We start from the raw sequence: 15,770 nt of genomic DNA, 5'->3' as shown, positions 1-15,770 counted from the left end.
TTGCTGTAGGCCGTAGGTTGTCATAGCCGGGGGACAAAAGCCATCGTTCCCCCCCCCCTTTTCTACCTGTACATTGTGACTCCATACTTGCCACTATATCTCATCCGATTTGAATGAAAAGCTTTATGTTGCCCACGTATAATTCGATAATAACAAAATAACAAATATAACTAAACTTTCACCAATTCTGCAATTTTCCAATTAGCTCTGTAGCCCACCTCAAATTACTCCTGCGGCCCACCAGTGGGTCACCCATGACCCACCCTTTGAGAAACCCTGGCTTGGAAAATCATAACAAATATGAAATACCCCCCCCCCCAAAGATAAATAGAGACTAGCTTCTAATAGGTCCGGTGCCCGAAACGATCGGGAGTGTGCCCTATGCGAGTGGATCGGCGTTGCAGAGGTTGCTCAACATCAAGCGGCTGGTACTGGAACTCGCTACTTCTTCGTGACACGGAGAAAATAATTTACACGCAGCGCCATCTTTTACGCTGCTTGGAGACATGGTAAGTTCATCGAATGACCGCTTCGGTGTATCGTCGGTCGAATAAAACTATTTTTTCGTCCTTTTACGAGCCTCAGGTGACTTTTCACAAACGGGGTACGGTGCGAGATCTTTATATCTGAAACCGTCGATTCTACGCCGTTTCTGTAACGTACTAAAGCGTATTTAGGATTGGCATACAGTAGTTCTACTCCATTTAGTTCCGCACAAAATTTCGTAGAAGTACGGTGCCGCCTTGAAAAAGGCCGTCGGGAATCGAGTCGCCCAGCAACGATCTTCTCTCAAATTTCAAAATTTCGTGGAAGTACGGTGCCGCCTTGAAAAAGCCCGTCGGGAATCGAGTCGCCCAGCAACGATCTTCTCTCAAATTTCAAGAACTTGTCATGAGGAGAACAATCAGTGGCCGTACATATGAGAGACCGGACGGAATGCAGAGCATCCGCTAAAACCGATTCCCAATGTTTCTCCGGCAATGTCTGGCTTTCCAAAAGCAACTTGATAGATTTCCACGAAATGAGATTGAGCCTCTTACATTGCAAATTGCGTGTGGGGGGATAAGGAGTCGACTGGCTGGTGACAATACGCTTACGTGTCAGGAAATCAGTGACTTCCTTGGATAGAAGCGAGGCACCCCTGTCACTGTGAACGTATCCCGGTACATCTACATGAAAGAACAGGCATGAAAGACAATTGACGACCGTTGACGACGTCATGGTTCGACAAGGATAAGCAAATGGGAAGCGACTACATTTGTCAATAACAACAAGTACGAAATTTCTGGGTCCTTCAACGGAACCTTTGAAATCAACTCTAATATACGTTCCCATGGTCGAGTAAGTAGCTTTTATCAACTTGCTCGTTTGATTAGACCTGAGAAACCGAGGCTTCAATTTTGCACATATTTGACAATTCAGAAAAAGTCCTTTTAACGTCCTCCTTAGAAAAGGGTAGATTCTTGGAACGGACAAAGTGACCAAATTGTCGAATTGCAGGGTGGCTCAGCGCTTCATGTATCTCTTGAAAGCTCATGCGTTGCTGGCCAGGGAACGAACAACTTCATCGAGACAGAGTATCAGGTCTGATATTCTCGGTTCCAGGTCGTTGAATGATTTGATAATTTAACGGACTTAACTAGAGTTTCCACAGAGTGATCTTGGCATTTTTAATCTTACTCGGATGGTCTTTGTGAAATATGAAAGATAGCGCCTCTTGGTCCGTTATCAATTGAAATTCATTTCAGTTCAAGAGGTAATCTCATTTTCGTAGAGACTAGACCATGGCCAAAGCTTCCTTTTCTACAGCTAGGGTTTCATTTAAAACAAAACTCAATTTAAAACAGACATCCTCAAAACAAAGCCCTTGTTTAAAAGATGTTTTTTAATGTTTTTTTTTTAGCCATGACGTCACGAATATTCAATTGTGACGTCACAGGGGATTGGCTTTGACAATTGAAAATGTAGGGTAACCATGCCTCCTTCGACAAAAATGCTTCCGATCACTGTCATATTCAGACCAAAAATATCTTTAACCAGGACTACATCGTTATGCAGCATTTTAACGTTCGGCGGTCATCATCACCAGAACACCCATTCCGTACCAATGATCTGTACTTACGTGCAAAATCTGTTGAACCGACGACGATCTCGAGGGTTCCAGAAATCCCATGTAGTGTACGTTGACTATTTTGGGTGCAAATCGTCCGTAGGCTCATACTACATGGTTTTTCGGACGTATTTACACAATTGTGGCATAACGTTTGAAAAAAATGTAATGGGCATTTGTTTAAACACTGTTTAAAACATGTTTCTAAACAGCGTCTGTTTTAAATGCAACCCTATCTACAGCGATGTATTTCATTTCGCATTTTGATAGCGTTCGAGACATGAACGCAACGGGCCTGCCCTTTTGGCTTAGAATAGAGGTTATCGCAACTTCGGAAGCATCGAATTCAACTTGAAACGGTTCGTCATCATGGATGCAGCTCAAACAGACGCGGAGTAGATTTTGTTTTAACGTTTCATACGCATTTCTCTGCTTATCAAGCATGGGGAACAGGACATTTTCACAGAGGGGTCTCTCTTTGTCGTAATAGTAGGGAATGCGTTTTGAATAGTACGAAAACATGCTGAAACAGCGCTTCAGACTGCGAGGATCGCTCGGAACCAGCATTTGCGCTAACGGTCGCAAACGATCCGGATCGGGTCGGATATCAGTGTGGGGTATCAAGTGGCCGATCAAAGAGAGTTTTGAAACCCCAAACGCACATTTATTTTTATTTAGCGTCAGACTTGTTGAATCAGCGGCTGAGATGAACGAAGAGAGCCTCTCATCGTGCTCCGTCCGATTCCTTTCGTGTATAGTGACATTTTCCAAGTAAGCTATGGTGCCTTTCCAACGCTGAACTCTTCAAAAAGCAGGGTACACCGGCTAGCAACGCCAACTTGAATTTGCAAAACCCCGTCGGCCACATGTCGAGCATTCACTGTTTGGGGCTGAACGGAAATTGCGAAGCATAGTATATGAAAACCTCTAAAAAATACGCACTTTTTCTTTCCGGGAGACTTATCCTGCAATGCAGTCAATTCAGAGCCGCAAGACAATACAGGTGATTGATCAGATTGATGAGAAGTCTTCTGCATTCCCTGATTTCCTGAAACCATGTTGGCGACAGGAGGCGATATTTCATAGGACGAGGAAAATTATTGGGCCCGTTCAAGAGAGTCGGCTATCTGCATGACTTTTTCGAGAGTTAGCTCATCATGTTCGAGAAGACTCAATCTAATACCAGATGAGCTCAAGTCAGTAATTAGATCATTTCGGACTGCCTCCATCTTATGCATGTCTGCACCAACAGCTTCGAAATTGCAATCGCGAAATACAGTTATCAACTTTTGTGAGAACTCATCGCCAGTCTCACTAGAGCAGTGGTTCCCAACCTTTTCCCACCCACGTACCATTTCGAGGTTTTAGGCAGTGCTCGCGTATCACCTACATCCACCATTTATGACGTCATGATCACGTACTTGACCTGTGCGAGGTGGAATAACAAATTCTATCAAACTAGGCATTATAAGCCTGGGTTGATCGGATGCATGGAATTGTTTTTTCGCCACCAGTCACAAGTAGAACAACATAATGAAATAAAAACAAACAGCAAAAGTCAATTTGGCGATGACTGCATTTGTTTATTTCCCACTAGCTGGTCGGTGCTTGGCATACGTTTGCTCATAGTATAGGACACTATGCTCACAGCGCATCGAAAGTCATGCATGGGCGCAACAAGTCTGTTTCGTTTCTACGACGTACCTTACCACCACGACGACCACGACGGCTTCAAAAAACTCAAAATCAACCCCAACTGAAGTAATAACTTCCTTCGATCGAAAAAAAAAACAGAATCTACTCGCGTACCACCTGGAAGACCTTCGCGTACCACAGGTTGGGAACCACTGCACTAGAGTCTTGCTTACCAGCTGCTAGTAAATGTCTAGCATACATGATATTCATTTTCTTTCGATATAACTTGGTTAGATGTTCAACGGCGGATTCGAACGTGCCATGATTTTCGATCAAAGCGTATAATACACCAGGGGTCGGGAAACTTCTCCGACCGAAGAGCCCTATTGGTCCATTATTTTCAATTGTAAATGCCAAAAAGTCATACATGTTACGTCACAATTGAAAATCCGTGACGTATTGGTAGCACTATTCTTATATGGGATTCGTAGAGTGTGCCATATTTTTTCTGCCCACATGCGTAGGTTGAGCCAAACATGGTCACTGCAGCGGTGCGGTGAGGATCGACAAATTCTCTGGTCCTACTCCAATCATATTTTTTGAAGCTTTGGTCCGACTCTGGTCCGACTCCAATGCCGGATTCTAGAAATGACCATGATTCTGTCCGTTAAACTCCGATAATAATTACCTACTCACAGGATGGTATTGAATATCGATTGAACAATGCAAATAGGAAATTGAAAACTCAAAGATCAAACCCAACCCTTATCTGCAGTAATCATGCCAACTTATACTTAGCATGTTGTTTATTTCCATGACCGTTTCGCTTTAACTATTGATTCGAGGGTAAAAGCGGGTAAGGCTGTCTTATCCTTAGTAAAAAGTACTGATCCGGCTCCGATCCGACTACAGCCTTATCGGAAAAAGTCCGGCTCCGGCTCCGCACAAAAATGAGAAAGTCCGGCCGGACATCTAATCCGACTTCGGCTCATGCTCCGCCCTAATACCCACTACAGGGTGTGATAAGTCAGTGACGTGGGGTTAGGGAAGGCAAGTGAGGCATTGCCTCAGATGTCGCCAGGGATGAGTGAACTAGCATTGTGAAACGTTCAATGATTATTAGTATTTTCTATCGATGTTTATGAATAACCATATTTTGAACCATTTTATTCCCCAAATCACGGAATTTTCATATTTATTGTTCGAAAATAAAGTGCGAGAGAAGAGATAAAGCAAAGATGAGGCAGAGACGGGCCAAGCCTCCCCTGTGATAGCGTAACTCATCGTAAATAGCTTGGAATTTATAATCACTGATATTGATCAAATATAATTGTCGAGCTCATTCCAAAAATCTAAATATTGATCGACTTCCTAAGTATTCAACTTAACGTAACGTTGCGTTACATACCTACATTTTATCGCGGTGCCAGAACCTACTATGCAGTCGAAAAATTGATAGCTATGGCGTATGTGTATTTGAAAACTGCATTGTCCTACAAGCATCGCCATATCTGCTATTCTCTTTGATCAATCAAGGTATCGTGAAATCCAGGATTTCGAGGCGTGTGATGGTGGGTATATGTCGAATTTGCGAATTTCAAAGAGCAATATCTTATACCCAAAAGATCCATATATGGCTCGCGAGCTATAGATTCCTGATCGCTGGTATACACGCTTGGCGATATGTAATCAGTAAAAATAGCTAATTTATCGACAACAACGCCTCTGCGGTCACTTTTAGATTGTTATCCACTGTCCAGTGTCCGTATTGTTGGTAGATTACAAATAAGACTATACAGCCGATATGCAGCTTGTCAACATTTTGCACCAGTGGTTGAATACCTTCAAAGAGTCTAGAGAGCTCGGTAATAATTCTAGAACCGACACGCGGATATACTTCTCCTGAGAGAAAGCCCTTCCGGAGTCGATTGTATCAATAACCTTTCGAGGAAAGCGTGGGTGCAGGAAAACGAAACTGCTTAATAATAATAACATCGTTGGGTTATATTTTTCATCTGAACAAGACACACACAATGTACCATGCGATAAGACACAAATGCTATGTCATGAACAGATAGGAGGATGTCGAACGACACGCATCAGTAGCGATTCTTTACTTTAAAATCCACCTCGGCCTAGAGTGCTCGATATCACAGTTCTTTTACGATCTTGATCTTTTTGAAGCCGCGGCTCTTTTTACTAGTTATTTCCATTCCTTGTGATTGCCTTTTTTCGTCGGGTCTTTTTCTGGGCCTTTTTGTCGCCGTAAGAACGGCAGCGGCAGGGGAAGAGGACCTCAGATAAACCTCCGACGGGAATCGAACCGGATCCATCAGATTGGTGGGCGCTTAGCGTTACCACTACGCTATCTCCCCCGCTTGACAGCTTCCTATTTTTATTAACTTAAATTCGACCACAGTCAACTATACACGGAACTAAGGCATGCACTTCACATCTCAGATATAAGAAACTGAGGTACGAACGAAATGAACAGAGCGAAGTAAACTAATCACTGGAATCAGCGCACAATCACCACACGATATGCGCTCACGAGTGTGCCAGAGTACACTATCCGCCGAATCGTATATCTTTCTCATTACATTACTGTCTGGGGTATATACTAGTTCCCGTTCCTTACCTTCATTCATTGCATCACGCTTGATCTTTATCGTGCTGCCTAACTAACTGGTTTTCAAATAAAATAACTAGATTTGAGTCAGGTTACACGTTAAAATCAGAGAAGGACTTGGGACTGGCAACGCTGTGACTTGGTACAATCAGGGCCGAAACAGAACTGCATCAGACCCCCCTCCCAAAATAAAAATAAAAATAAAATATAAAACACCGTTGGTATTTCTTCATTGAAGGATAATTTTTCTCTGTGGAATAGCATATGCACTGTAAACGAAAATGGTGTGTTTTCGCAATTCACACCCTAGCGTAGGGTGTGTTTTGAGTCATCACACTTATTGGGTACTAAATTTGTCATTTACACCTAAACTATTGGTGGAAATAAGCCAAATACACCCCTATACACACATACCATAAAATATACACCCGAAGCATTGGCATTTGGGGTGAATTGTTAGAGATCACACCTTTTGTCAGACAAATATGAAGTTTGGGATTCAATCCGCGCTAACCGCTTCCTCAAGCTTCCACAAAACTGTTGAAGTTTCAAGTCTGTGTCGGTCAGAAGCCTGGTTAAGCCTGTTGTGTCTAACTGTAGGTCGTGTAGGACATATTCTCTTTGGGTTTTAATTATCCACCGAAAATGCGTGTTTTCACCCACTTTATTGTTGTCCGTGTCTTTAAGGCTTCTTGGGTAGGCTTAGGCAATGTTGCATTGTTCAGTTTTTATGGATTTAACCCGGTTCGATCAAGTAAATTCGCTTACGCATATAGCTTCAGCTTCAGTGACAAATAAGCATTCGTTGTATCAGTTCGTGTTGTGCTACATCGACATGAATGAATAATAGTCAAGTCCACAATATCATATTGTAATTCACATTTATCGTGCACTGCGGTACTCGTACTTTGGCTGAAGTTTCACCCTGGCTACTATAGTGTGACCGATGTATCTCAAGTGTGTGGCAAAAATACCACGATATTGGTTTATAATTTCTTTCATGCCACGTCAAATGCACAGTTGTACGAATGTACGTAGGCTATATCTATGTACAAAATATATCGGGCCTATGCCGCACGGCATTAGTGTATAACCACAGTATAATGCAGGTTACGGGTATTTAAAGCTGGGAATACAAGAAGGAGTCAAATTTTAGCCACAAACTTACGTGAGCAGTACGCAATATGGGCGTAGCAAGAATTCAAATTAAAATGGGACACAAGGTTACGTCACGGAACAATCATTGAAGTGGGCGAAGGAGGGACTAAATTGGGGAAAAGTTTCCTGGTTATTTTCATATCTATATTGTTATGTTATTCACTATTTGGTAGCTTTTTGAATTGCACACTAAGCTAGGGTTACCATACGTCCGGAATTTCCCGACATGTCCGGAATTTCACTGCAAAAAATGCGTCCGGGAGGAATTTCTAAAATATGCCTAAATGTCCGGAATTTCGAAGGCTTCATAATTTTTTCGTAAATCAATATAAACAAGATTATTTTTGGGCAGAATTATGCTACATGAAATTTTTCTTCGCGCTGCGCGCGATTTAGTGTCATATATACTGGTATTAATATGGGGACTACCACCCTCGTAAAAACTGCGATCAAAAATAAATAATAAATAACCTTCATCTACAAAAAGAAGTCTAATTGTAATCGCAATTACAAGATAACGGTATATTCATATAGTCGGTTTAGGGCAGGCCGTTGGGATGCTTTATAATCAAAGATGATGGTTTTAAACCCGGGGGTAGTTTACCTTTATTCTGGGGCCTAACCGACAACGACAATTCGCATACAGCTTTCGCATCGTATCAATGGTTCGATCTATGAAGATGAATCTAGTACTGCAAGACTTTTTTAAGCTTATTATGATGTAATCTGCAGCTTCACAGCTATCAAATCCACCTTTCTGATAAATCAATTATAGTATACATACAAATATTCCGAAGATCCTTAACTGCAATATAGTTATTGCATCAGTTAGTCAATTGTGACATCATAATGGAACAAACAAACCGTTGTCACCAGAACAGCTGCTGCTATGTTTCGCTACAGCTATGTAAAATGTTTCGTTATATGCCGTATTTCCGCGCTTACGAGACCAGACTGGCTATCGACTGACCGTATTAGTTGTCGTGAATCTGTGAAGAAAGTCTCATTCGAGATTGAAAATATCTGAATGGTGAGTTACATTTCGTATCGGTACTATAGTAGTAGAGAACATTTGTTCCGTTGCGTTTCCGGTACAGATCCGATTCCTGTTACTCAGTGTTGCAGCTGTACTGAACAGAATTATATGTAGCAAGCTGGAATTTTAAACGTACCGGTAGTGACGATACATTGAATTCACATACATTGTTGTATCACCAGTACCGATACCAATATCCAAGACACAGTAGCTCAATGGCTCTAATGGAGATACTGTTGACAGGTGCAGCATCAGCTATGATTATAAACTACGGTAATTTGGGCTCGATCAACATCGTTTGTAAGTGCATTGAAAAAAAATCGATTGTCGTTATATAGGTAAGTATTATGATTACCAAAGCACATCACGACCTGTTTAAGTGTAAAGGTAGCCTACCACTGACTATGCAGGGTTATGTTATCAGCCTATCACCCTGTTATTATCACTAAGCTATATACACATTATATGTTATGTTATGGCAGGAAGGTAAACATATTATCTATTCTACTTCAGACTTGCATGGGCATAGATCGCAAATTTGGGGCTCTTGAAGAATGAAATTATCGATTTCTGCTCATGAGAAAACAAGTGTAACATACAAACAGCAAAGGGCTGAAGAATATGAAGCAATGGTATCTGAGGTGAGCAATGGACATTTGATGATGAAAGCTTTCGATCCCCGTAAATTGGGGCCAGTAAATGTTAATGATATTATGACATGGGTGAAAATATGACAATGCTATATTGCTATCACTATGAATATGAGAGACTTGACTAGGAGCAGGCTTGCCAGTAGTATTGAACATATTTTGCAGTGCCCCCCTCAGACTATCTGCTAAGAGTATGTGACCCATCAACTAGACTACTTCTTTTGAAACTACTTCTCTGAGTTCTGTTCATATATTTATTTTAATTTAAAGCAGCTTGACATGGATTTGACATAGTCACTTCTATATGCTTGTCATTGAGTAGAAATTTACATCTATTGCTTGAGTAGCAATGCGCACTACTGCGGTCAACTGGGTGTGCAACAATGCACGGATTAGCTGGGTCTTCAATGTTTTGACCAATATGAAGAGGCAAACATAGCCTTGCCAAAGTTGATCAAACTGTCCTTTTGATCAATATAAACAAATCATAATATATGCACTTCTTGACTCATGATATGACATACACAAATGACATGACATGCACAAATCTGCTTTTTGTTAGATTCAAGGACTGATTGCTATTAGTAGCAGACTCTTACTCTGTGAATGTGAAATCAAATATGTTATTGGTGAGTAATATACTATGCGTAGGAGAGTTGCAAAATTGTATTTTAACTTGCTTATTAACAAGCATTAAAGCAAGTCAAGGCTACAACATCAGTACACATTTTGGATGTCTTGGGCGTTTCGAATCCAACCCAAATTATCAACTGAATGTTTACCGTATGCCTCATGGTTATTTTTTCAATTTTAGGATGCTGCTATACAAGCAAAATATCGGGGAATTTTAACCAAATCGACGTCGCATTTAACGGTAGAAGCGTATGATGCGAAACAGTAAAGGATCGTTATCAAACAGCTTATATTACAAGGTAATCATTATCATCCAGATAATTTGCTAATTTCGAAGTATAAGACTTAAGTCAACGTTTTCAAATCAAGACACAGTTGGACATGTATCTGTGGCGGGGTTGTAACCAAGTCACGAGGCTCAGAGTCAGAAGTCAATCTCACTAATATAGTTTTGACTCGAGTCAGGTCGAGTCATTTTTCTTTGACCACTGAGTCATGGTATTATGACTCGAATCCGAGTCCAAGTCATTGTGTTGACTGATCAGCTTCCAGTTGAAATCTTGTTCAATCCACTTTTTATAACTCTGTTTGGTGATATCGAATGGTTCGCATTCATAAATATACTAATTTCCCTCACTGGTCGAAATTTTAAGTACCAGTACCAATAGGCGTAATCTAAATAGTGAGGTTACTTTACTATTCTCCGAAATTTCAAAGAAATGTAGGTCTTCGCCGTCTGAATCTTGAGTCATATGACTAGGTTCGAGTCATGCGCAATGACTCAAGTCCAAGTCGAGTCAATACACTGATTGACTCGAGTCGAGTCATTTCCATATTTTGAGCAAATGACTCGAGTTAAGTCGAGTCATCAGAAAATCCTGACTCGAGTCAATTCATGACTCGAATCAGTACAATCCTGATCTGTGGTCCCTTTGAATCCATTCTGAAAGTCAATATTGCCTGAGGAGGAAACGTTTCAAACGTGTTTTGAATCAATATTAAATTCATATCAATTTTTCTATATCTGATTTTCTCTAAATTTTAGAGACCGCACGCAGCAAGAGCAAGATTACATTAGAGGAATTAACCAATCTTGGGACTATGCTGCGAAAACTGAAAGAATTGTTATCAAGACAGCAGGTATTACAACTTTGTTAACGACACCTGATGTCAACTTTCGTAGTCGCATATATGAAGTAAACCAGAGCAGAGATTGTCAAAGTTACTAGCGTTGCTACTCAAGTCGATGTAGAAATGCTGCCGTCAATTTATACTCGATTACAAGTAGATACAACATTTCCCAATACAAGTCAAAACTACGTCAAGTGGAATCAGAATACAAAATGTCGGAAGAATAGTTAAGTATGGTAAGCAGTTTTTCGGAAGTTTCTGTTTTGAAAATTGCGATATGAATGTTCGCGATTATTGTAAAGTTACTAATAGCATATGACACTACTAACAGACAGAATCTTCAAAAATATATTCAGTTATCCTGATATAGGCGGTGTTGCCAGACTTGGACAACTAGATATTCTAGCGAGATAGTGTAATGGTTGTGCGTCCGGCTTCTCGATCGGTACGTCGCGTGTTCAATCCCCGGCCGGGTCAGACCAAAGACTCAAAAACTGGTATTCGCGGCTATCCCGCTAGGCGCTCAGCAATCACGGATAGCATGGAGGAGAAAAAAACGGGGGTGCAGATTAGATGACCTTACTATAAAGGCCGTATCGCATGTCCGTTGTCAAAAAGCATCTCGATGGTGCAGGCGAAAAAGAATACCATGTCTCTCTCTCTAAATATACTAATCGAGGCCATTGTAATTTGTGAAATGTTTCTATGCTCTAATTCTAATTCTAATCGAATTTATGAAATCTTTCTATGGTCTAAATTCAATTATAATCCAATGTCTGATTTTCCTGATAATGCTACAGTAGTACTATATAGTGCGAAACGTGCCAAGCTTGCTGTACAGCAGGGGTGTTCAAAAATGACTTTTTATTCTCAAATTCTTGTGGCTACTTGATGAAATTGTTAGGTTACCTAATTGAAGCTTGCACACTAAATTTGGTTCGGTTCCAACCAGCAGCCGCATTGCTACGGGAGACGAAAGTTTATTTATTTATTATATAAAAATGAGTAAAAATAATTCAAAATTTTCTGTGCACCCATGCAACCGTTAGGTTGTCTATAAACAATGCCCACCAAATTTGCCTCTATTCAAACCATCCGAAGCGGAGTTATCGATGTCGAAAACTTTGGATTTGAATAAAATAGTATTTACGGTGGGCGCAACTGTAATAAATGATTTAAAAATCGGTCACCGTAAATACTATTTTACTGAAATCCAAAATTTTTCGACGCCAATAACTCCGCTTCCACTGGTTGAAATTGAGCCAAATCGGTTGAGCATTCTTTCTATAGAAAACCTAACAATATAATGGGTGAACAGAAAATTTTAATTTTTTTTTACTCATTTTCATATAGGCCTGATAAGTAAAAACTTTGTTCTCCTGTAGCAATGCGGCTACTGGTTGGAATCGAACCAAATTTGGTGTGCAGGCTTCAATTAGGTAACCTAACAATTTTATCAAGTAGCCAGTACGATTTGAGAGAAAAAGTCATTTTTGAAGACCCCTATTGCACATATCAGATGACTTGGGAGTTTAGAATCCAATCCAAATTGCCAACTAAACGTTTATACTTCGTGGTTATTTTTCAATTTTAGGATGTTATGATACACGATCATGTCAGGGGATATCAACCAAGTCGACGTCGCATTGAACCGTAAAACCGTATGCTTCGAAACAGTGATGGACCTTCATCAAACAGCACATATTGCAAGGTAATCATTAGCTTCCAGCTAATTTGCTAATTTCCATATATAAGGCAAGTCAAGGTTTCTATAATCAGACTAGTATCTGTGGTCGCTTTGAATCCACTCTGAAAGTTAATATTGCCCAACCAGGAAACGTTTCGTGTTTTGTATTAATACCAAGTAGTCAGATTTAACTCAAGTCCATGCATGTATTTCTCTGATTTTCTTCAAAATTTAGGATGCTGCTTAAAGACTGCATGCTGCAAGAGCAAGATTCTATCACAGGAACTAACGGAGTTTGAGAGTATGATGCGAAAACTGAAAGACTCGTTATCAAGCCAGCAGGTATGACAACTTTGTTAGCGACACCTGATGTCAACTTTCGTAGTCGCATATATGAGGTAAACCAAAGCAGAGATGGTCAAAGTTACCAACGCTGCTACTCAAGTCGATGTAGAAATACCGTCGTCAATTTATGTAGATGCAACAGTCCCCAGTACAAGTCAAAGCTACGTCAAGTAGAAGTAGAATACGAAATGTCGGAAAAATAGACAAGTATGGTAAGCAGTTTTTCGGAGGTTTCTACTTTGAAAATTACGATGTGAATCTTTGCGACTAATATAAAATTACTAATGGCATATGACACTACTAACAGAAAGAATCTTCAAAATATATTCAGTTATTTCTGATGCAAGCGGTGTTGCCGAACTTGGACAACTATAGATATTCTAGTTGTCTAATTATACTAAATGAAGCTATTCTAATTTGTGAAATGTTTCTAAGCTCTAATTCCAATTCTAATCGAATGTATGAAATCTTTCTATAGCCTAGTTTCATTTCTAATTTAATGTCTGGTTTTCCTGGAAATGCTACAGCAGAACTGTATAGTGCGAAACAGCCAAGCTCGCTGTACAATAAGGGTGTTAAAATGATTTTATTCTCAAATTCTACTGGCTACTTGATAAAATTATTAGATTAGCGAATCGAAGGCTACACACCAAATATGGTTCAATTCCAACCAGAAGCCGCATTACTGCAGAAGGAAGTTTTTTATTTATCATTTAAAAATGAGTGAAAAAAATTCAAAATTTTCTGTTTACCCAGGAAATTGTTAGGTTGTCTATAGAAACGATGCCCACCAAATTTGGTTCAATTCAAACCAGCCGAAGCGGAGTTATTGATGTCGAAAAATTTGGAATTTAATAAAATGGTATTTACGGTGGCCACAATTGTAATAAATGATTAAAGAATCGGTCCCCGTAAATGCTATTTTATTCAAATCCAACCGCTTCCACTGGTTGGAATTGAGCCAAATCGGTTGAGCATTGTTTCTATGGACAACCTAACAATTTAATGGGGTGAACAGAAAATTTCAAGTCTTTTTTTATTCATTTTCATATAATAAACAAAAAACTTTCTTCTGTAGCAATGCGGCTACTGGTTGGAATCGAACCAAATATGGTGTGCAGGCGTCAATTAGGTAACCTAACAATTTTATCATGTAGCCGGTAGAATTTGAAAAAGTAATTTTTGAACACACCTATTCTACAGTAGGGTTGTTCAAGAAAAAACTTTTTTCCAAATCTCACTCGCTTAGTGACTAAATTATCAGGTTGTCTAAGAAAACGTTGCACATCAAATTTGACTCAATTCCGACCAGTAAAGGCAGTGCAATCTTGAATTGAAAGTAGAAGCAGAGCTATTTGAGTTTTTCATTGATAATCCCCAATCCAATGGGGATTCCAACTAGAAGAAGCAGAGCTATTTGAGTTTTTCGTTGATAATCCTCAATTCAATGGGAATTATCAACGAAAAACTCAGATAGTTCTGCTTCTACTAGTTAGAATATAGTCAAATTTGTTTTGCATCGTCTTTGAAGACAACCCAACAATTTCATGAGGTTGACAGGAAAATTTGAAATTTTTTTCATTTTTTTCCTAATAAATTAAAAATTTCAATTCGAGATTGCACGGCCTTTACTGGTTGGAATTGAGTCAAATTTGGTGTGCATCGTCTCCACCCAATGTCCAAGTCTGCCTGGTACATGCGGTTTATCCATAAATTTCCATCTTGTCGATGCCTAATTGCCCACACATCAGTGATCGTGTGTGAATATGTTTCCTATAGCGGTAAGTTCACCGTATCGGGCCACAGTCTGTACTGCAATGCCTTATCGAGTGAAACATCTGATTTTTTGTAAGTACTCTGTGAAAATATATATACTTGGTAACGGCTTCTATTTTTGTGGACTTCGTTAAGTTATCATAGCGTATGTGCCTGTTAATTGGGTTGTGAGTATGCATTTTGATTTAAGGATGATGCCACAAGTTCTTGCTGAAGATAGTGACTCAACCTTCGCTGTACAAAGAGTGTTTTGCGGAAACCTGGAGGAGGCGGCTTCCCAATATTACAGGGGCAATATTCTTCGAGCAGTATTTTCAGTGAATTTTTTTCTCCGTCGCTGGGATCTCTGTTTTTGTTATTTCACGAACTATGTTTCCATTTTATGTTAATATGGTTCAATTGATATCGAATATATGCATTGCAATCAAGAATGTTTATATGCAATAGTGTGTCATTTGGCAGAAGATACAGGATTTCAAGTAGGGTGGATATATTCAAATTCCGCCCCTATCAATTCTAATGGCTAGGGTGAGATATGCGATATACACCGCAAGGAATGGGGTGGATTCTGGTCATATACACCCGCAGGGTTACGTAAGTTCTGTTTTCGTGTACCACCTTTTGGGGTGAGTATACCCACTCTTTTCGCTAAGAGTGTGTGTCTTGCGGGGACAGGAACACTCGGCGCCACTGTCGATGGTTCTGGCACACTTATCGGAGTCGCATCTTTTACATGGCCTAAAACTTCATTCGTCTTGGTGCGTCGTGACGCGGTAATGGCCGACACCGAAATGCCCATTAATGAGAGTCGCAGTATCGATACTTTCTTCCCGCCTTAGAAGCTCTGAAACCAGGGTTATTTTTATCAGAGCATCCAAAATATGTAGCATAAAGGTACATACGTCGACGGAAACGTCTTTTCTCTGAAGTAGTGATCCACATTTACACAAAACCGCAAAACACTCAAATATCTTAATGTG

The 15,770-nt window shown here is 40.0% G+C and overlaps 1 protein-coding gene and 1 long non-coding RNA gene across 2 annotated transcripts in view; one reads left to right on the top strand and one right to left on the bottom strand.

Moving 5' to 3' along the window:
• Positions 1-15,770, bottom strand: part of LOC145433173 (uncharacterized) — a 165,919-nt gene that overhangs the window by 33,466 nt on the left and 116,683 nt on the right. The gene's annotated exons all lie outside the window — the stretch shown is intronic.
• Positions 8,337-15,221, top strand: LOC145433182 (uncharacterized). The gene is made up of 7 exons (XR_013913060.1): positions 8,337-8,562; positions 9,082-9,209; positions 10,033-10,150; positions 10,897-10,991; positions 12,577-12,693; positions 12,905-13,011; positions 14,981-15,221. It is a non-coding gene; the product is annotated as an uncharacterized LOC145433182 (long non-coding RNA).

Source organism: Botryllus schlosseri, chromosome 2 (genome assembly GCF_051294905.1).
Source record: "Botryllus schlosseri isolate E-star chromosome 2, Bs_hap1, whole genome shotgun sequence".
NCBI lineage: Eukaryota > Metazoa > Chordata > Ascidiacea > Stolidobranchia > Styelidae > Botryllus > Botryllus schlosseri.
The sequence above is the reverse complement of the archived record's forward strand: the minus strand, read 5'-3'. Positions and strand labels throughout refer to the sequence as shown.